The sequence below is a fragment of the Pleurodeles waltl genome, chromosome 1_1 (genome assembly GCF_031143425.1).
Source record: "Pleurodeles waltl isolate 20211129_DDA chromosome 1_1, aPleWal1.hap1.20221129, whole genome shotgun sequence".
NCBI classification, from domain to species: Eukaryota; Metazoa; Chordata; class Amphibia; order Caudata; family Salamandridae; genus Pleurodeles; species Pleurodeles waltl.
This window is the reverse complement of record NC_090436.1, coordinates 680,034,898-680,057,293: the sequence shown is the minus strand read 5'-3', so window position 1 is coordinate 680,057,293 and position 22,396 is coordinate 680,034,898.

Sequence of the window (22,396 nt, the reverse complement as noted above, 5' to 3'; positions counted from 1 at the left end):
ATTCGTGAAAATTCACAAATATTTGTGAATTATTCGCGAGCCCAGATATACTAATTTGGATTTCCTTTAATATCTCAAAAACCTCTGCCAAATTTGGTGTAATTCCGCCCAGTGGTTCGGGCTGTAGTCGTATCTAAAGGTCCTCTGGAAGTTAACATGGAAAATGCAACTTTTTTGATCCCCTTTTTCTCAGCCCCCAGCTTGACCAATTCCCCCCAAACTTTCAATGCCCAACAAGAATTACCAGGGTACTTTTTATTTTTAAAACTTTGTGAAGATTCATTAAATGGCGCCAAAGATATATGCAAGTGAAAAAATGCTTTTTGTATGGAAACTAGATCCTAACTATAACTACCTACATACAATATTTACTGAAAAAAACACAAAGGTTACAGGGATGTTATAGTTAGGAAACAGAAATAAAACAAACCTTAGAAATTCACTTCAAAAAACAAAGATTATAGGGACGTAATAGTTAGGTTCTAAATTTACTCGCACAAAACAGAAATTCAGCAGTTATAGATAGAGGTATGTCAAGTAACTATAACTCACAGATTAGGGTAACTATAACTCATGCCCCGCCATGCACTGTTTTTTCTTGAATAATTTTGCTTCTAATGTTTCATTAATATTTTTGTTGACTTTATAAAAGTTGTCATGCGTGCTGTAATATCTGGGGTAATTAGCAGTGCGACCAGTCCCCACGGCCAACACCCCATCCACCCAACCCCATGTTGAGGCGTGGCAGTGCACAGTGGGAGTTGGCCACAGGCTTGTCTGTTTGAGTGTGAGAATAGGTGCAAAAAGGTGTCTCTGGGTGTGAGAGTGGCTGTGAGTGTGAGTGGGGAAACACCCTGAACAATGAGGTCTAAAACACTACTTGCCTGATCCACTACTGCTATACAACTAAAAAGTCTCTACAACTAAGTACTGAACAACTACTGTCTAAACAACAATTGTGCCTGAATAACAATTGCCTGAACAACTAATTTTAAGGTAAGTTTTTCTTTTAGTTTTTTTATGGTTTATTAGTTGCTTAGAAAAAAAAAAAAAAAAAAATATATATATATATATATATATATATATATATATATATATGTATATATCTGTAGATATTTATTTATATATAGAAATATTCAAATATATATACGTTATTTAGAATATATATATATATATATATATATATATATACAAACATATATATGTTGTTTAAAAACCAAAAAGAAAACCTTTCCTTAAAATTAGTTGTTCAGGCAAGTGTTATTCAGGCACAATTGTTGTTTAGACAGTAGTTGTTCAGTACTTAGTTGTGGAGACTTTTTAGTTGTTTAGCAGTAGTGGTTTAGGCTATTGTTGTTTAGGACCTAGTTGTTCTGTCACATATTCCTGTGAGTGTCTATCTGGGGGTGAGAGGGTCTGATTGCACTCCAATAAATGAAAGATGCGTTCACCTCCACAAAAGATTTCAGATCATTTTTCAATAAGAAATTGCAGAGCAAACACTCTTGCTTTGCCTTCGCCACATCCAGTAGTTAGGATCATTCGCCCTTTCCAGAAGTGGAGATTCAACTGTGGAACCTGTTATGTCTATATTTGTAAATGCTTCCTGTTGAGGGTTAATTTCTATAAAATGAACAACATGGCCAGAATAGAAACCTCACCTACTAGTCCACAGTTTTGCACAAAATCTGTATCAAACTAGAGCACTTTCTACTAGTCAGTTAGTAAGTGCTATCTCGTTGAGTTAATGACTACGCCCTCCCACAGCCGACTTTGGCCAGGGGAACCCATCTACCAGGGTAGTGAGAAATCCTGCTTACTGGTGTAGGGGGATTTTACATTACTATTTTAGAAATGCCACTTTAAGAAAGTGGGCATTTCTCTGTGCTTATAACTCTAGTGCTTTGCAGTCTGACTCCAATCCATGTCAGGGCAGAGTGACAGCTACACATGGTGCATACGTTCGGGACAGCCATCTCACTGGAGGAGCTTAGTGTGACAGAGGAGTCATCTGTATACTGATAGTCACCCTGGGCTAGGGAGAGGGAGGGTCGTTCACACCTTACATTTCAATAGGCTGTGTCCTGCCCTCAGACAAGGGTTGATTACCCCTACTGATGTCTGGAGACAGGGCTGGTTTGAAAGGGTGTTGTGCTTCACTTAAAAGGGCTCATTTGACATCACCCCCAGCACAAAGGCATTTTTAGTATAACTACAGGGTCTCTGACCCCATGATTTTATAATAGTTTTGGAACTGGGACTGAACCTCTGCCAGAAGGACTGCTGAGCTGCTGAGCTGCTGAGCTGCAAAAGGACTCATCTGGACTGCTCTGCTGCTGTTGCCCTGCTATATGCTGCTACTGTGTGGCATAAAGGACTCAGTGGATAATTTTTCTGATTGTTGCCCTACTGCTCCCTGACTCAGGATCACCTAGGGACTGCTGATCTGCCTCGAGGAACCACCATTAGGTGCCCTATTGGGCTCATCATTCTGTCCACTGCTGCCTACCTTTTGTCCCATTCAGTGTTCTCCCAGGGGGGCAGCATGGGATTACTGTTGTGCATTTCTTGCCCCTAGCCCTGCAATTATAACATCTATGGAAGTGCAATGTTTTTTACTTGTGCCTGAGAGTAGCGCATGGAGAGAGCTTCATCTTGTTATTACTTTACTTTACTGTGCTATTAGTACTTTGTGAGCACTTTATATCCTTTTCATTCCACCCGTACACTGTTGATTGCCCCCTAAATAAGTTTAGTGCCCAACTGGAAAGAGAGCATGGTGGGTGCTCTGAGGCTCCGACAAAGAAGCATTAGCTGAGCTTGGGCATCGGAGGTCAGCTCACACCGGATGCCACTTTACAGTTCTGCTGGGCATTGACCACGCTCCCCAAGTTAAGCTCCAGAGCACAGCTGCTGGGCTCACGTATTCCCAGCCAACAACACTCTACGTGAGGACTTCCTCCAGGCAAGACTGGGCCCTGACGGTCAGGCAACCCTCCGGCATCCCTGCAAATCCCCTTCATAAGGCAAGGCACCTCTATCCTGCATCAAGAGTTCACCAGCCCCTCCCCCCCCGTTTTGAGGGCTGTTACCTGTAGTGAGCCCTGGAGGTCCCGACATGGTCTGGAGAGTTGCTGCTACCCTCCGTGAGCCACCTGGAGGCAGGGCCATAGTCTCTCTAGTAGAGGCGCATGCTGATGCCTCTTTCAATCCTTCACCAGCTGCCTCAGCACCCTGGGACAGGGTGAGATTCCAGAAAGGATCCGTCCCCGTTCAACCTGCACCAACTGTTGTCCCCACCTTAGTGGGACCTCATCTGTGGATCATTGTTGCTGTGTGGTGTAAAACCTCGGTGGAGGAATCCAGTAGCCTCAGGTGCCTTTCACTGGAGAATTACTGTATTTCCTTACAGGAGCACAGGTGAGCTGAGACACATGTTTTACGGAGATTCACATACGTGTTCTGCCCATGTTCTGTTGCACTACACCCTAGGATCTTACTGTGATTGGTGATTCCTTTGGTCTTTATAACCACATTATCTTGTTTACCCTAATGTGGTGATTTATGTACCATGTGTCAATGCTAAGGCATCTCAGGACAGAAGGATCTACTGATCTTACTAAGCCGTTTCCATTTGCCATTATCAGAGTATTGAGTCATAATAAAGAAATTGCTTGTTGTGCACAGTATGAATGATTATTGCATTGTCATGATAATGAGATCTATGTCAGTAATGGTATAGTATGCCCAGTATTTCTGAGTTGTGATGTTCTGGTCTAATCATGTGTTTATTATATAAGATATAGTTTCATACACCCTGTTCAGAGCCTTTTTGTGTCGTGCTTATTGTGTTACTGGTGTGAGTGTGTTGCGCAAACGCTTTACACATGACCTCTGGAGATAAGCCTGACTGCTATGTGTCAAGCTAGCAGGTGGTGAGCAGGTTATCTTTGGTGTGAAATTTACTTGCCCTGACTAGAGTGGTGGTTTTTGCCTGGCTTAGGTGCATAGCCTAGTCAACCAGAAAATCAGATTTTTTGTTTTCTAACACACAAATATATATATATATATATACACACTGAAAAAAACATAGGTTACGCATGGTGAGGGTGTAAGTTATACTTTCCTTATGATGTGAGCTATAGTTACCTGAAATAAATCATATCCACGTAACCTTTGTTTTTTTTAAAGTAATGAATATATATATGTGTATATATATATATAAATAATAGTCCCATGAATATACTGGCTACTTCCACCAATCGAGGTTGGTGCAGACAACGGTAGTGGCAACCGTTAGTTTAAATAAATGTATTTCTGCTAATACTTTTAAAAGCAGAAAAAAGTTGCTCCCAACGTGTCAGCTTCTTAAAGCAAAAAAGCTTTATTACAAAATAAACTCAACAAGCATTTCTTGATAGCTGAACTCCGCAAGCATTTCTTAATGGCAACACGTTTCTACACTAATGTGTCTTCATCACAGCCAAATTGAAAGAACAGTGCCCATTTCCTCTTGGCTTTTTAAACTACCCCTGCATAAACATAGAAAAAATACTCTCATCACTGAAAAAACATTTCAGATTCCACAATATACTTATTGATATCCTGCTCACAAATTTCGAATTATCTCATTCAATGTTATATTTCATGATATTAACTTCTCAATGAAAAACAGAACAAAGAGAGGAGAGGACAAAAGGAAAAAAAGAAAAACAATTGATATATGTAGGACCTCTAACAAAGATTCAGTTACACATCCTTATATTTTTACATGAATCCTACATGAACATTAAGCTCCTCGTCCTCGTTCAATCCCCCCGGTGTCTTGGTCCCTGAAAGTATAATGTATTCTGATTCCCTTACCCTCAAATTCCTTTCCCTATCTCCTCCACGAATATTTCTCTCAATTTTATCAATACGGAAAAATCTCAAACTATTAGGATCACGATTATGCATTTTTGACCAGTGTCGAGCAACTGGATATAACACATCATAATTTCTAATAGCTCTATAATGTTCCAAGATCCTCTTTTTCACAGAACCAATTGTACTACCTACATATTGCAATCCACCAGGGCATTGTAAAACATATATGCAATAATCTGTCTTTTTACAGATATTAATGGGCCCATTTATCACACTTATATAGGTCACAAATTATGTCTTTCTCTGTTCATACTACATCCATGAATATTTCCATACACACCCAGCTACACACTCATACATAGACTGACACAGTCAGGCACACACTGATGCAGACAATAGCATACCCAAATATACACTGATGCATAAACTAACACTCTAAGTGGCACTGATGCATACACTGACACACCCAAGCTGTCACTGCATACACAAACACACCCAGTCACACACGATTGTATGCAGTAACTTACCCAAGCACCAAGTGATGCACACAATAATACACCCAGACACACACAGATACATGCATTAACACACACAAGTACAGACAGATACATACACTTACATACCCAGGAGACCCAGGCTCACACAGTCATGCATACGCTAACACACCCAGGTAAGCTCTGAACATACACTAATATACACAGACACACAATGATGTATACACTAACACACACACTGCTACATACATTGACACATCCAGGCACACACTGATGCCTGCACTACCATACCCAGACATACACTGATACATAAACTTACACACCCAGGCACATACTAATGCATGCAATAACAAACACAAGCACAAATTGATACATACCCTTACAAACCCAGGCACACACTCATGCATACACTAACACCTCCAGACACACACAGATCATACACTAACATACCCAGGCACACAGTGATGCATAGACTAACACACCCATGCACACACTGAAATATACACTGACACACCCAGGCACATTCTGATAAGTGCACTAATACACCCAGGCACACAGTGATGTATATAATAACACACTCAGGCACAGACTGATGCATGCACTAACAAACCTTGGCATACACTGATACATACACTCACACTCCCAGGCACACACTGAATTATGCACTAACACACACAAGCAAACATTAATACATATACTTACATACCCAGGCACATAAAGAGTCATGCACACTCTAACACAACGAGGCACGCACTGATCATACACTAACATACCCAAGCACACACTCATGCATACATTAACACACCCACACAGACTGATACATACACTGACATACCCAGGCACACACTGATGAATGAACTAAAACACTCAGGGCACACAAAGACGCATTCACTGACACTCCCAGGCATACACTAATGATGAATTAACATACTCAGACACAGTGATTCATACACTCCCAGGCACACACTGATGCATGCACTAACACACCCAGAAACACAATGATGCATAAACTAACACACCCAGGCACAGAATGATGTATGCACTGATGTACCTGTGATATATACACTTACACACCTAGGCACACACTAATCCATGCACTAACACACACAAGCACACCCGGATACATACCCTTACATACCCAGGTACACACTGCTGAATACACTAACACACCCAAGCACACCCTGTTTATACACTAACATACCCAGACACACACTGATGCACACTAACACACCCAGGCAGAAACTCATATATAGACTGACACACCCAAGCACTCTCTGCTGCATACACTAACCCACCCAGGCATATACTGACACACCCAGGCACACAGTGACACACCCAGGCACACCCTGACAGATACACTGAGACACCCAGGCACACACTGATGCATACAGTGACACACCCAGATAGACACTGATGCAGACACTGAAACACCCAAGGACATACACTGATGAATACAATGAAACGATAAAAATATAGAGACAGCTCTTTGATAAACCAAATGGTGGTTCTAAAACAATCTTGTTTAACTGTTTTTTTCTCAAACAAAAACTAAACAGGGTAGGAAATGTATAGTATGGCAATTGCAAAGAAGCAACTTGCTTTATTTTTAAAAAAACATTTGAAACCAACTGGAGGAACTTAAATCAATAAAAACTTGCAGTGATGCCTTTCAACTGCATTGAAAAACTCAGGAACTGAAGAGATTTTCACTGCCACAAGCACATGGCACTTTGCACAGTGACTGACCGTTGCATAAAATTCAGCACATGTAGCAGGTATGGTTACCTCTGGAGTTGATGGTAGTCCAGAAGATCTAGCAGAGGTGGACTCCCCTGATGCACCAGCTCTCTCCTGCATCATTCTATGGTACACTCTCTCATGGATAGTCTTGAGGTGCTTCCTCATGCTACTAGTTCAGTGTGAGTACTTTTTAGCTGTGCCTCTTGACATTTGTTTGCCACAAATAGTACATTGCAGATATTTGGCACACACTTTTTTTCTCCTGAAGGGATAGTGGAGTACACACACATCACTCTGTCCTTTAGGTAGTCTAGATTCCTCCTCCTCCTCTTCAAGAACCTCTGGATCTTCATGTTGTTGAGAGGTTTAAGCTTCTGCCATTTCGGAAAGAATCAGAGAAGAACTGTTTTTGGATCGAGTTAAACACAATTATGTTATTTACAATGAAATTGTAAAGCACACATACACCAACAAGGTTTCCTGGAACGAAGGACACAACAGCGAGGAGGCCACAAGGACTAATCATATGCCTATCTGAAAAACCAAGTCTTCAGCAAAGATCTAAAACTTGCATATGAGGTAGAGGCTCTGAAAATGATAGGCAGAGAATTCCAAAAGCTAGGGGCATGTACAGAGACCCTGGATCCCCCCCCATTCTTTTCTACTTAAACTTCTACTATATTTTGACACCCAGTCTTCAAATTGCGCTTGGAGGTATAGTTCTGAATTCTCTGGCTCATGAAGGAAGGACTATTACCATAACATGATTTAAAAATAATACACTCAGGGCATCATGCATAAGGCCTTTGTGGCACTGTTGAATCATTTTTTTGCCGCAACAGTGGCACAAGCATTGGTTGACACTGGTCCACATTTACAAACTAATGCATTGGGCCAAATGCGTCAGTTTGTAAAGCCTTGCGTCACATTATACCTGTACCAGGTATAATGTATGCGTCCCCATGGGAAAAGCGAAGTAAAACTGACATAGTGAAATTTGCAACATTTCACTGCCTCATTCTGTGACTTCACTGCAACAGAATTGTACCACCTGCTCAGAGCAGGTGTAAGCCTGACACAGGACGTTTCTCAATGAGGGCCTCCTGGCATTGCGAAGCATCATTTATTTGACACTAGTCCAGCAATGCATGGGTTTAGCTCTAGAGATGCATCAGAATTTCAGATGCATATGTGAAAACATGCGCCATGAAGCTCTGTATTTTAAATACAGTGCATTCGTGGCATCATTAGGGGGTCATATGGCAGCACAAGAAATCTGATGCATTATATGTCAGATTTTTGTAAATGTCCCAAGTTTAAAAAAAAGGGTTGTCTATGCAAATGGAAGCCATTGTAATTTGACCAGTAAAGGTTTAATATAACAGAATCTGGACTTGAGCCAAAACAATCTAGCCCAGAGGTTCCCAACCTGTGGTCCAGGGACCCCTGGGGGTCCGTGAAGACTTCTCAGGGGGTCCGCGAGAGCCTAGAAAATGAAAAGATATTAACAAATATTGTCAAATTAGGTCCCCAGCTTCCAGTAATGACTCAAGCGAGGGTCCCCGGATTACCATGATGATTCTGTGGGGGTCCCCGGGTTCCATTAATGTTAAAGTAGGGGTCCACAGAAATCAAAAGGTTGGGAACCACTGATCTAGCCGCTTGATTTTGAACAAGCTGTAGTTCCTGACCCTTCGGCAGGACCAAATACATGGAATTTGCTTGATCAATTCATGAAATGACAAGGGCAATTATAATCTGGATAAATGGAAAAAAAATCTAATTTTTTCACTTTAGGGAGAAGAAAAAAGCAGGCCAAAGTGACTGCGCCAATCTGCAACTTCGGTGAAAGACCTCCATTGACCATAATCCTGAGGCTTTTAACTGCACTTTTTGGAGTAGGAGAGGCACCCATCTCCACGGGCCAGAAGAAGGGGTTTCATTTATAAAATGTATTTTTGTTCATTACAATCTTTGTTTTATCTGTGTTCAGCTTCAGCTGATGAGAGTTCATCCAATCACAGATAAGGAGCATCATGCTCTGAAAGTTCAGCAAGCAGACAAATAACTGTTTTGGGGTGTGGTTTGCATGGATATGGGTGGGGTTCAAAACTACCCAATCAAAATACAAGTTTTGCTTGTGCCAGTGCCGGCTTAAGGGCGGTGTGAGCGATGTGGCCGCTCCGGGTGCTGACCTGGATTGGGGGACGCTGACCGCAGGGAAGGCGCTATGTTTAGCAATAACTTATTAAACTTGGAATTTAAAAGCACCTATTGAAAAGTTCCTTGTGCGTCCAGCCTTCAGAAAGCAATTAAAAGTCAAGATACTTCTTGTGATTAATGTTCCTGCTAGAGAGACAGATGGGAGTTTTGTCTAGTGGCAACTATGACTCGGCATAAAGTAGCACAGAGGGTTAATATGCCCTCTGCAAAGAACAGAACTATATTTTATGTGGAGAGCTGAGTGGATTAGTAAAGCAGGCCCCTTTATAAGTGCTTTAAAACAAATTAATGTATGTGAAAGGGGGGCTGTAGAGAGATGAGGGGCACATTTGCTGGGTGGTAGTAAGGGAATCTGAGGAGGAAGTCATGGGGTGGGTGACACTTTAAAAGACTGTCGCACATGGTGCCACCAGAGCTAAAGCCAGTTCTGGCGTGTGCCATCGAGCAAATCTGCAGATCTGGTGTGTGGATCTGATGATGTGCGGAACTTGTAAATTCACTAATTCCTAAAAAAACAACTATAAGGTTACATATATATGCTTACATATAGGTGCACCTTGATTTCATTGCACATTGTAAACAAAAAACAATTTACTTATTAACATTATATTTTTGTGCACACTGAGTTCTCATTATTTTTTAACAGTATTTTTGTTACCTTTCTCCTTGCTTTTCCCTATTTGTCAATGTATTAGCCTCTCTTTTCATCCAAGATTTTGGGTACCCACTCATTAGCCTTCCATTTATTTCAGCACTTTCTGTTTGCCATTTCTTCCATATCTTGTATTCCCTCTCATTCCTTACTTGCTTTGAGTAGGTAGGTCGCTTCCTCGCTCCCTCGCTGCTGCAAGCTGCCACCAGTCTCCTGCTTGGATTTTGCCAGTTTACTTATCTTTGGTATTATCTTTTCCTTTCCCTCCCCGGAGCCGTTGCGTCCCTGCCCCCTCCTTCCTCGACTCTCATTCCTTCCCGCCTGGAACCCAGCTGCCCTGCCCCGCCCCCCACTCTGCCATCGGCTCCCGCCCCCCCTCCTCCCAGCTGACACACCCTCCCTCCTTCCCTCTTATGTCGGCTGCAGCGTGGCAAGGATAGCGACCTCTGACCCTGCTTTGAGCAGGTAGGTCGCTTCCTCGCTCCCTCGCTGCTGCCAGCTGCCAACAATCTTCTGCTTGGACTTTGCCCGTTTCCTGATCTTCAGTATTTTCTTTTTCTTTCCCTCCCCGTAGCTGCTGCGTCCCCGTGGCCCCGCCCCCCTCCCTCCTCAAGTCTCATTCCTTCCCACCTGGAAACCTGCTGCCCCACCCACTGCCCTGCCATTGGCTCCCGCCACCCCTCCTCCCAGCTGACACACCCTCCCTCCTCCCCTCTTATGCTGGCCGCAGCACGGCGAGGATAGCGACCTCTGACCCTGCTTTGAGCAGGTAGATCGCTTCCTTGCTCCCTCGCTGCTGCCAGCTGCCACCAGTCTCCTGCTTGGATTTTGTCTGTTTCCTTATCTTCGGTATTTTCTTTTCCTTTCCCACCCCGTAGCCACTGCGTCCCCGTGGCCCCATCCCCATCCCTCCTCGAGTCTCATTCTTTCCCGCCTGGAACCCAGCTGCCCCGCCCCCCGCCCTGCCAGTGGCTCCCGTCACCCCTCCTCCCAGCTGACACACCCTCCCCCTCCCCTCTTATGCCGGCCGCAGCATGGCAAGGATAGCGACTACTGACCCTGCTTTGAGCAGGTAGGTCGCTTCCTCGCTCCCTCGCTGCTCCCAGCTGCCACCAGTCTCCTGCTTGGACTTTGCCCGTTTCCTGATCTTCAGTATTTTGTTTTTCTTTCCCTCCCCGTAGCTGCTGCGTCCCCGTGGCCCCGCCCCCCTCCCTCCTCAAGTCTCATTCCTTCCCACCTGGAAACCTGCTGCCCCACCCACTGCCCTGCCATTGGCTCCCGCCACCCCTCCTCCCAGCTGACACACCCTCCCTCCTCCCCTCTTATGCCGGCCGCAGCACGGCGAGGATAGCGACCTCTGACCCTGCTTTGAGCAGGTAGATCGCTTCCTTGCTCCCTCGCTGCTGCCAGCTGCCACCAGTCTCCTGCTTGGATTTTGTCTGTTTCCTTATCTTCGGTATTTTCTTTTCCTTTCCCACCCCGTAGCCACTGCGTCCCCGTGGCCCCACCCCCATCCCTCCTCGAGTCTCATTCTTTCCCGCCTGGAACCCAGCTGCCCCGCCCCCCGCCCTGCCAGTGGCTCCCGTCACCCCTCCTCCCAGCTGACACACCCTCCCCCTCCCCTCTTATGCCGGCCGCAGCATGGCAAGGATAGCGACTACTGACCCTGCTTTGAGCAGGTAGGTCGCTTCCTCGCTCCCTCGCTGCTCCCAGCTGCCACCATTCTCCTGCTTGGACTTTGCCCGTTTCCTGATCTTCAGTATTTTCTTTTTCTTTCCCTCCCCATAGCTGCTGCGTCCCCGTGGCCCCGCCCCCCTCCCTCCTCAAGTCTCATTCCTTCCCACCTGGAAACCTGCTGCCCCACCCACTGCCCTGCCATTGGCTCCCGCCACCCCTCCTCCCAGCTGACACACCCTCCCTCCTCCCCTCTTATGCCGGCCGCAGCACGGCGAGGATAGCGACCTCTGACCCTGCTTTGAGCAGGTAGATCGCTTCCTTGCTCCCTCGCTGCTGCCAGCTGCCACCAGTCTCCTGCTTGGATTTTGTCTGTTTCCTTATCTTCGGTATTTTCTTTTCCTTTCCCACCCCGTAGCCACTGCGTCCCCGTGGCCCCACCCCCATCCCTCCTCGAGTCTCATTCTTTCCCGCCTGGAACCCAGCTGCCCCGCCCCCCGCCCTCCAGTGGCTCCCGTCACCCCTCCTCCCAGCTGACACACCCTCCCCCTCCCCTCTTATGCCGGCCGCAGCATGGCAAGGATAGCGACTACTGACCCTGCTTTGAGCAGGTAGGTCGCTTCCTCGCTCCCTCGCTGCTCCCAGCTGCCACCAGTCTCCTGCTTGGATTTTGCCCGTTTCCTTATCTTCGGTATTTTCTTTACCTTTCCCTCCCTGTTGTCAGAGTCACCAGATCCTCGGGGTCTGCGCATGTTCACCACAAGACAGCTTCAATACTCTGATTAGAATGTCACAGAGTCTAAGAGAGTCCAAGTGGGGAAAAGGGGATTAGGTAAGGAACAGCTGGGAAGGAGACCTGTAGGAAGCAAAAAGGTTAAAACACACAATATCAAGATTATATCACATTAATCATTACTAGACTATGATTCTAAGCATTGTCACGCTAGAAACATGGATAACTTAAGCATGGACTTAATAGCTAGGCCTCAAGATGCCTGGTTACCTGTGAAGGAATCAAGAAGGATTAATGCAACTGTTCAATAAACCTCTCAAATAAAATGTTACACATGGATTAGAAAACATCAGAACCTTCTAGAATTACGTTTTCAAATTCAAGCATAGTGTTTTGCATGAGGGCAAGAAAATAATCTGAATGAATTCTATAACACCATAGGAAATGTACTTAAGGGACTTATTATGCACACACAATATAACATCTAGAATTCTAGCACTTTAGTTTCTAAGGATGCAGGAACATGAATTACGCACATTGCAGATTTCCACAAGAGTTTGTAAATGCCATGAAATGGTTGCGCACAATGAATAACAGGAATTAAAACACAAGAAATGAATTGCGCATCTTGCCGATTCGAATGTCACCACGTAAATGCCAGGAAATGATAACACACCATGAATATCATGAATTAAGCACAAGAAATGAATCGCACGTCTTGCCGATTTGAAGGCTATCATGTGAATGCCATGAAACGGTAGCGTACAATGAAGAACATGAATTCAGCACAAGAAATGATTTGCGCGTCTTGCCGATTCGACTGCCACCATATGGATACCATGAAATGGTAGCGTACGATGAATAACATGAATTACGCACAAGAAATGAATTGCGCGTCTTGCTGATTTGAAGGCCACCATGTGAATGCCATGAAATGGTAGCGTCAATGAATAACATGAAATAAGCACAAGAAATGAATTGCACGTCTTGCCGATTCGAATGCCACCATGTGAATGTCATGAAGTGGATGCGCCCAATGAATAACATGAATTGAGCACAAGAAATGAATCGCGCATCTTGCCGATTCGAATGCCACCATGTGAATGTCATGAAATGGTAGCGCACAATGAATAACATGAATTAAGCACAAGAAATGAATCGCGCATCTTGACGATTCAAATGCTACCCTGTAAATGCCATAAAATGGTAGCGCACAATGAATATCAAGAGTTGTACACGAGCAATGAATTGCGCATCTTTCTGATTCGAGGATTCAGCTGTAAATGCCATTAAAATACCAAGCGCACATTCACACAAGAACCAAAACATTTCATCATGCAAATTAGGCCCAAGAACTCGAAAGCTTTTGAGAATGGGATAGGGGGACCAGCCCGACCTTCGTCTTACCGCCCTGACCAAGGATCACCAAAAATGTGAAAGGGAAAGGCCTGGAAGATCAAAGTAGGCCTCCGGAACAGGAGCTCAGGAAGTTGCTGCTGCTCTGCACAGGCACCTCTGAATAGTGAGCACGTGGAGCTGGGCTGGCTCCCTTATATAGAGTCTTGGCCCATCCCACAAACCACACCCAGGCATGCTGCAGGGAAAGCTTCTAGAAGGCCCTGGAAAGGGACCACACCCTGACACACTCTGAAAGCCTGCAGCAATACATTGCAAATGAAAATGTATTTATCAGCACCTTGAAAATAAGTCTTCAGGATTAAACTCTGCAATGCAAAGGTTAAACAACAGCATATCAGCACAAAGCAAAAATGACGTTATCTTGAAAGTGCTGGGTTTTTGCATTCTAGTCGCCTGTAAAGCGCGCACTGCCCTGATGTTGACAGTACTCCCCTCTCCCAGACGCGCTCTAGGGCCTGGTTTGTCTGGATTGAGACGATGAAAACGCCTCACAAGTACTGGAGCATGAACATCAGATGCGGAAACCCATGAGTAACTCTCAGGGCCATAACCTTTCCATGAGATCAAGAACCATAGGTTACACCCTTTCAGTTTGGTATCCAACACCTTCTTGACTTCGTATTCTAGTTCACCCTGTACTAGAACTGGAACTGGATGAGGACGGACCTTCTGGGCTGCCTTTTTTAAAAGGGAAGTGTGGAACACTGGATGAATCGGTAACGATCTTGGCAATTGCAGTTTATAGGTCACAGGATTTATTTGCTTAAGGACAGTGTAGGGACCTATGAATTTGGGATTAAACTTGTGCTTCTTCTTGAAGTCTATGGGGGTCATTCTGACCACGGCGACCCCATGGCACCCCAAAGACACCCCAGGTTCTCTGACGCAGAACTCAGGGTCATGGTGGAGGAAATAGTTCGGGTAGAGCCCCAGCTCTTCGAGAAACAGGTGCAGCACACCACCATTGCCAGGAAGATGGAGCTATGGCAAAGAATAGTGGACAGCATCCACGAAATCGGGACGACATCAGGAAGCGGTGGAACAACCTACGGGGGAAGGTGCGTTCCATGGTATCAAGGCACAACATCGCGGTGCAGAAGACTGGCGGCGGACCCCCACCTACTCCCCCAGAATTCACAGCATGGGAGGAGGAAGTCTTGCACATCCTGCATCCTGAGGGCCTCGCAGGAGTAGGCGGAGGAATGGACTCTGGTAAGTCAAATCTTCACTACTTCATTCCCCCCACCCCACCTGCATGCCAAATCATACCCCCACCCTCACCCCCACCCCCATCACACCAACTCCTTGCAAATGGCTCACCATCACAACCCACCCATCCAAAAACCTAGCCCTGCATGCGTCCCCAAAGCATGGACACCCATTACCAAAGCATGCCCACTGCACATACCCATCTCCCCCACAAGCCACTGTCACAAAAGCCCCCACAAGGAAATGCCAGCACTGCGGTACACGGCCACCCACCCATTACACGAAATGGCACACACAGAAGCAATAACCATACTCTTATACCCCTGCAGGACCCGAACGCCACCACACCGCCCAGGAGGGTCCAGAGATGTCCATCCCACCCCCAGAAGAGGCCCCCAGTGATGACAGCAGCTCTGTCTCCCTGGACCCAGATGACCAGCCCGGCCCATCGGGGACCTCGGGACAGTCGGTTCCCCACAGACAGCCACAGGCTACAGCAGACCTAACCCCCTCTGGGAACACCAGCACAGCTCCCACCCAGCGGGCCCATGCCTCTGTCTCCAGGACACGTCAATCAGCGGTGTGTCCACCACTACAGGGCACCCAGGTTGACCCACCTTCCCAACAACAACAGGGACCTGGGGGCAGTGTTAGTAGGCACACGGTCCAGGGGACAGAGGCCCAGGGAAACAGGGGAACTGGGAGGGCTGCTCTGCGACAGGGGGGGGACAGGCCCAGGGAACCGACTCTCCAAGAGGCCCTCTCCTCCATCATGGGAGCATACCACCGCTCCCAGGAGACGATGGCTACGGTACTGGCCAGGTTCCAGGAGATCCAGGTACTGCAGGAGGAACAGTACATGGGGTTCAGAGAGGAACTGAGAAACATTAGTTCCGCAATAGGGACCATCGTCGTGGCCCTTAACCAGATAGTCACCACATTGCGGGACCATGTGGCACCACAAAGGGCCCCTGTCACTAGCATGGACCCAGACCAGGCTACCACCTCCGCCGGCGCTAGTGGACAGGAGGCCCCCACACAACGACAGGCCACCAGAACCCCACCTCCTGCAGAAGAAGAACCACCCCGCAAGCGGTACCTGAGATCTCAGAAGAAGACAGAGTAGGATGCCAAGACCCCCGCCAGCAAACGATACCCCCTGATGTCATCCCACTGTCCCACATTGTCACCCTGTCCAAACTTAAACTGCCCCTGCTCCATCCTTCCACAGGCATATGGACAATGCACCTGTGAGACTGAAAACTGGACTCTGCCATGGACATTACTCCACCATCACCCATCACCGTTTTACAATCATGTCCCTAAATTTAGCACTTTAATAAATTCACTTATTGCACTTAAAAAATCTGGAGTCTGCTTGTATTTTGAACAAATGTATTAGACATAACGGTGCCAAAATGTTCAGTTACATTGTGATGACAACATACCACTGTCACACAGCTGTAGTCCATGGGTAAACAAAGCAGAGGTCACGCAGCTCTGAAAACGGAAGGGAAAGTCACAACTCAGTTAACAGGAACTGGGGGGAAACACAGACAGTAGAGAGGCAGGAGACTTTAAGTAAATGTAAAATGGCGGGGTTGATTCGTACCTGTGTGCTACTGGAAATACTGTTGTATCACTGTGTCCCTGTTGTCTGTGTCGTCCCCGTCGTCTTCCTCCTCTTCACTCTCCACAGGCTCCACAGCTGCTACAACACCACCATCTGGACCATCCTCCTGCAGGAAAGGCACCTGGCGTCGCAAAGCCAGGTTGTGAAGCATACAGCAGGCCACGATGATATGGCACACCTTCTTTGGTGAGTACATTAGGGATCCACCTGTCATATGCAAGCACCTAAACCTGGCCTTCAGGAGGCCGAAGGTCCGCTCGATCACCCTCCTAGTACGCCCATGGGCCTCATTGTACCGTTCCTCTGCCCTTGTCCTGGGATTCCTCACTGGGGTCAGTAGCCATGACAGGTTGGGGTAACCAGAGTCACCTGCAAATGGCGAGGGACAACTGTTAGGCACAAACTAACCTGTAGGGATATCCCCAGACCCAAACAACCATTCCCACTGACTTGCTTACAGGTGCTCACCTAATAGCCACACACGGTGGCTCTCGAGTTGCCCCACAACATAAGGGATGCTGCTATTCCACAGGATGTAAGCGTCATGCCCTGAGCCAGGGAATTTGGCATTAACATTGGAGATGTACTGGTTGGCCAAACACACCATCTGCACATTCATGGAATGATAACTCTTCTGGTTTCTGTACACCTGTTCACTCCTGCGGGGGGTACCAAAGCCACATGTGTCCCATCAATGGCACCTATGATGTTGGGGATATGTCCCAGGGCATAGAAGTCACCTTTCACTGTAGGCAAATCCTCCATCTGAGGGAAAACGATATAGCTCCGCATGTGTTTCAGCAGGGCAGACAACACTCTGGACAACACGTTGGAAAACATAGGCTGGCACATCCCTGATGCTATGGCCACTGTTGTTTGAAATTACCCACTTGCAAGGAAATGGAGTACTGACAGCACCTGCACTTGAGGGGAGATTCCTGTGGGATGGAGGATAGCTGACATCAGGTCTGGCTCCAGCTGGGCACACAGTTCCAGGACTGTGGCACGATCAAGCCTGTAGGTGATGATCACATGTCTTTCCTCCATTGTCGACAGGTCCACCAGAGGTCTGTACACAGGAGGATGCCGCCATCTCCTCACATGTCCCAGCGGACGGTGCCTATGAAGGACAACAGCGAGCACAGAGTGAACCAACTCAGAGGTACGTACCCACAGCTTACACAGAACACAAATCAGAATCCGAAATTTGGCCTGTATGAGTGTTGAGGCAAGGCCTAAGTATGTGTGACGCAGTTAAAAATTAAGCCATGTGGGCCCCTGAAATTGCAGATGCTTGACCTGTAAAGTGGGACAATGGGATATGAGGTAACTGCGCTGGCGTTGTACACCGTCGCGGTAGGCATTTGAAGACCGCAGCACAATTCTGCATTGGTTAACATTGGACCCTATGGGTCCCAGGAGCCAATGGCGATGTACGCCGGCAGTGACGGTACGCACCGCCGCGGACGTGACCGCCATTTTCTATCTGTTCAATCACTTGATACCTGATCTTCGACAGGAGAGGAACTACACTGCAAGTGCTGCTGTGACCTCGGTCTGGAAGAGACAATGGCTCGTGCGTCTGGGGAAAGGGCCCGTGCCTTCACTGCAGAGGAGTTGTAGAAGCTCGTGGACGGGGTCCTCCCCCAGTACACGCTACTCTACGGTCCTCCAGACAAACAGGTAAGTACACTGGGAGAATGCTGTATGGGCTATGCCTGTGTGGAGTGGGGTGGATGAAAGATGGTGGTTGGGGAGATTCAGGCGTGCATGAAACAACTATGAGTGCATGTGCCACATCGCAAGGGTAGGGATGGGGGCCAATGATTGTGATGGTGCAGTTGGTAATAACTTTTCTTTTCGCCCTGTACAATTCATGTAGGTCAGCGCCCACCAGAAAAATTTATATTTGGCGTGCCATCGCCAAGGACGTCTGGACCCTGGGGGTCTACCACAGATGGAGCACCCACTGCCGTAAGAGATGGGAGGACATTCGCCGCTGGAGCAAGAAGACGGCAGAGACCCAGCTGGGGATGGCCTCCCAACGTGGGAGGGGTGCCCGTCACACCATGACCCCCCTGATGTTCAGGATCCTGGCAGTGGTGTACCCGGAGTTGGATGGGCGCTTGAGGGCATCACAGCGGCCACAAGGGGGTGAGTACACTCTAATTTTGCTGATTTTGCGCGCAGTGGAGGTGTCTGGGTGGGGGAGGTGGGCTGTGGGTTTCCCTAGGCCAGGGCGAGTGTGCTAGTTAGGTCCCCTTGTTTCTGGCAGACCCTGTGGCACCCCACCCCACCTGTGTACAGTGCCAAGTACACCTAGTCGGGCTCCTGTGACATCCATGTGTGCAGATGTCGGCCATAGCCTTGTAGGCCATGTACCAGGGATTGAACAGTGGAGCCCAAGTGTGCGGCGTAGTGCAGGGGGCTTCTGTGTCTGTCGTGTCCACCAACGGTAGTGGTGATGCATGCACTCAACATGTCTTCTGTCGTCCCCCCCTTTTTGTGGTCTCCCTCTTCTTATGTGCATTATCATAATCAGGTGGAGGAGCAGTGGCACCGTAGCAGGAGGGATCTGCATCCCACATGGCCCTGGAGGGCGAGACAACGGACTCGGAGTTCACAAGTGGGGTGGAGGGCGAGGGGAGCTCCACGGTGGGGACAGGGGCTGAGACCAGTGATACAGACTTGTCCTCAGATGGGAGCTCCCTTGTGGTGGCAGCCACATCTGTGCCCCCACATCTACAGGTACAGCTGCCACCCCCCCCTACCAGCACCGCCCTCCCAGCAGCCCCTCAGCCTTTGCCCCGTGCCCGCTCACCCAGGAGGGTGGGTATCACCTTCGCCCCAGGCACCTCAGCCCCTGCCCCAGTCACCCCTGCTGCCCTCAGTGAGGAGGCCATTGACCTCCTCAGGTCCCTCACTGTTGGGCAGTCGAACATTTTGAATGCCAACCAGGGTGTAGAAAGGCAGTTGCAACAAACAAATGCATTCCTGGAGGGCATTCATACTGGTTAGGCGGCCCTTCAGCGAGCTTTTCAGACTCTGGCCTCAGCACTGAGGGCAGCTAATGTCCCTGTCTCTTGCCTCCCCCTCCAACTTCCTCCACCCAAACCCAATACCCTCTACCTCAGCCTATCCCAAGCACACCTTCAGACCAGCATGCACACACGTCTACACACAAGGGAAGCTCTAGCAAACATAAGCACCACACATCCCACAGGCACTCACGCAAGCATCACACACATGCAGACACACCAACATCCACTGCCTCCACTGTGTCCCCCTCCTCGACTCCCTCCTCCCTCCCAGTATCGTCTCCACTCACACCTGCATGCACTACATCTACAGCCACTACTTTCATCACCAGCACACACACCACCACACTCCACTCATGTGCAGTCACCACCCCCACTGCCATTCGCACATCCCCTGTGTCCTCTCCCAGTGTGTCTGTGACACCACCTCCCAACATACACAAACGCAGGCACACACCCACCCAACAGCCATCCACCTCACGACAGCCTCCAGCGCATGCACCTTCACCCAAAGTTAACAAACGAACACCTCCTACAACTACAACCTCTTCCTCCACTCCCAACCCCCCTCCAGCTACCCGTCCCAGTGTTCCCAAGAAACTTTTCCTGTCCAACCTTGACCTCTTTCCCTCACCTCCCCCACCCCGTCAGTCTCCTAGAGCCCGACTCTCCAGGTCCCAACCTAGCACCTCAGCCACAACATCTCCGGGACCAGTGGTGCCTGTAGTCACCGGAATCTGGAGTGCACCGGGCAGCAGGGCACCCAGTGTGACACAGAGCCACAGCATGGACAGTCCCCCACCTGTGAAGCATCAAAAGTTGGCCAGTGCCCGGCGGGAGAGGGGGAAGACTCCAGCCACTAAAGCCGCTCCCAGGGGTACAGGTGGGAGTGTGGAGTCAGCTGCAACACCTTTGAAGGTGGGGAAGGGCCACAAGAAAGTCAGCAAGTCTGGGAAGAGCAGCACGGTGGAGAAGACCGCCATTATCCCCGCTGCCCAGGAGGCCACCGCCATCATCCCCGCTGCGCATCATTCCCGCTGCCCAGGACGCCACTGCCACCAGCCCTGCTGCCCAGGGGGCCACCGCCGTCATCCCCTCTGCCCAGGAGGCCTCCTCCATCATCCCCCTTGCCTAGGAGGCCACCGCCATCATCCCCACTGCCCAGGAGGCCACCACCATCATCCTAGCTTCCCAGGAGGCCACCACCATCATCCTAGCTTCCCAGGAGGCCACCACCAGCACCAGCCCAGCTGCCCAGGAGGCCACCGCCAACACCAGCCCTGCTGCCCAGGAGGCCACCGCCAGCACCAGCCCAGCTGTCCATGACAGGACCGCCAGCACCAGCCCCACTGGGCCAGACAGGGCCACCAGCACCAGTCCCGCTGGGCCAGACAGGACCGCCAGCAGCTGAGTCACTGCCAAGGACCCCGGTGCCACAAGCACAGCTGAACAGGACACCGCCACCACAAGCACCGCTGAACAGGACACCGCGGCCACAAGCACTGCTGCCAAGGACACCGCCGCCACAAGCAGTACCGCTGCCAAGGACACCGCCGCCACAAGCTGCACTGCTGCCAAGGACACCGCCGCAACAAGCACCACTGCCAAGGACACCGCCGCCACAAGCACCGCTGCCGAGGACACCGCCACAACAAGCACCGCTGGCCCATGAGCGCCAAGGGCACTGACGCTACTGAGTCCGTCACAAGCAGGATAAAGCACTTTGGGCACAAGGCCTCCTCCAGAACCAGTGGAGAGATACATCCACTACCTCTGTCCTTGGCAGGAAGAAGCACTCTGGGCACAAGGCCCCCTCCAGAACCAGTGGAGAGATACATCCACTACCTCTGTCCTCGGCAGGATGAAGCGCTCTGGGCACAAGGTCCCCTCCAGAACCAGTGGGGAAAGGCATCCACCTGAGAGACTGTGGCTTTGCACTACCCAGGATAAAGCAGTGGGCAACCCACCCACTTAAGAGACTTGAGAGACTGTGGCTTTGCACTCCCCAGGATAATGCAGTGGACAACCCACCCACTGGAGAGACTTGAGAGACTGTGGCTTTGCACTCCCCAGGATTGCACAGTGGGCAACCCACCCACTGTAGAGACTTGAGAGACTGTGGCTTTGCACTCCCCAGGATAAAGCAGTGGGCAACTCACCCACTGTAGAGACTTGAGAGACTGTGGCTTTGCACTCCTCAGGATAATGCAGTGGGCAACCCACCCACTGTAGAGACTTGAGAGACTGAGGCTTTGCACTCCCCAGGATTGAACAGTGGGCATGTGGCCCCCTTGTGGATTTGGTGTCGTGCACTCAACTGGCTGAGGTGCCCCCCCTTTCCCTTCCCCCTGAGGTGCCTGTTTTATTGCTATCTGATGCCCCTGCAGTGTTCTCTCTGTCATGTTCGGGGACTGAGTGTGGGCATAGTGTTCCACGGACTTCAATGGAGCACTACATGGACTACTATTCTTGGTGTATATATTTGTTTATAGTGAATATATATTTTTGCGTCCTGGATTTTAATAGATTACAATGGTTATACTCATTTGCTTGTGTCTTTGCATTCTTCCGGGGGTTTTGGGGGGTGTAACTGTAATGTATCATGCTGTATTAGTGTGTGTTGTAGTGGGTGAGGGGGGGAGGAGGTGTTGTGTGTGTGTTTCCCTGTTTTTTCCCTCCCCCCTCCCCTGTGACGTAGGTGCAGTACTCAGCGTT